The following is a 1,429-nucleotide window of genomic DNA, read 5'->3' as shown; positions in this document are numbered from 1 at the left end:
GGGGAGGGGAGGGGAGGGGAGGGGAGGGGAGAGGAGAGGAGAGAAGAGAAGAGAAGAGAAGAGAAGAGAAGAGAAGAGAAGAGAAGAGAAGAGAAGAGAAGAGAAGAGAAGAGAAGAGAAGAGAAGAGAAGAGAAGAGAAGAAGAGCAAGGCAGACAAATTCATTACTCGGATATGCTCATGAGTCACTCAAAATACTTAACTGGAGAAGGCTCAGATGGTGGAAGTTCATCTGACATCCCAAGCTAAAAAACGAATGGGAATTCATGATGTAACACACAGTATGTGAGGGTCTAAGGTGACGAAACTGTCCCTTGATAGACGGTATAGACGCTGGGGTAACTAAAGCTGCCTCTAAGTGGACCTTGAGGTGGTAAGATCACATGGTGTGGTCAGGGTATCGCCTCTGGTTACCTGTCCTTTCATCCGGGTGATGAGATTCCAGCAGAGGATCCACTGAGGCTGAGTTCCCCGCAGACAACCTGTATTTACAGCAACCAGCCAACTTCAGCTTCCAGGATTTGTTATCATTGGTTTCTTCTTTATCAATCCTTCTCTATGAAAGAGATTTCTTGCACATGGAAGGCATTTTATATGTCATTAAACTACGTCCCCAGCTTCGTCTACACTCAGAGATCCCACAGCTCTCGGCTTAAAATCATCGGCTCATCAAAACACCCTATTTCCTGAAGTCCTTCAGTTTCAGAAACCTACATCTGTGTCAGACCCATTTCAAGCTAAAAGGTCACAGATTTTTATCTGGAGAATTCAAAAAAAGGCCAAAGTTAGGTTGATGCATTTTGGCTTTTTACTATTTTTCTTTTTTTAAGGTTAGAGCCACACAACTATACATATGTGGATACAATGTCCAGTTTAATTCAAACATATGCTCAAATCATGATGACTTATATATTTACTGATTTAAGTATATATAATTTTTTCTGATAAGAACATTCAAAATATTCCCTTTTAGATATTTTGAAAAGTACATTATTATTATTATTAGTAGTAGTAGAAGTATATTCATTATTAACTACACTCTACCGTTGGGTCTATTGACCATCCCTTCTTGCTTCCTCTTTCACCCATTAGCTAATGATTTTTTTTATGTTCTCAATTTCTGTGAGATGAAATTTTCAGATTCCATATGAGTGAGATGATGCAGTATCAATCTCTCTCTTCCTGATGGAATTCCTTTAATATAATGTGCTTAGGTTCATCCATGTTGAAACTTTGTAACTCAAAGAAGGTCTCCTTTGTAAGGGTAGATTAGTACTCCATTCTGTATGTGTACCACATTGTCTCCATCCACCATCCACCCACCGATCCATCAACCCATCCACTCATCCATCCATCCATCCATCCATCCATCCATCCTGTGAGATATATATATATATATATATATATATATATATATATATATATATATA

This window comes from Grammomys surdaster, unplaced genomic scaffold (genome assembly GCF_004785775.1).
Source record: "Grammomys surdaster isolate TR1022 unplaced genomic scaffold, NIH_TR_1.0 255, whole genome shotgun sequence".
NCBI classification, from domain to species: Eukaryota; Metazoa; Chordata; class Mammalia; order Rodentia; family Muridae; genus Grammomys; species Grammomys surdaster.
Note: the sequence above shows the minus strand (reverse complement) of the source record.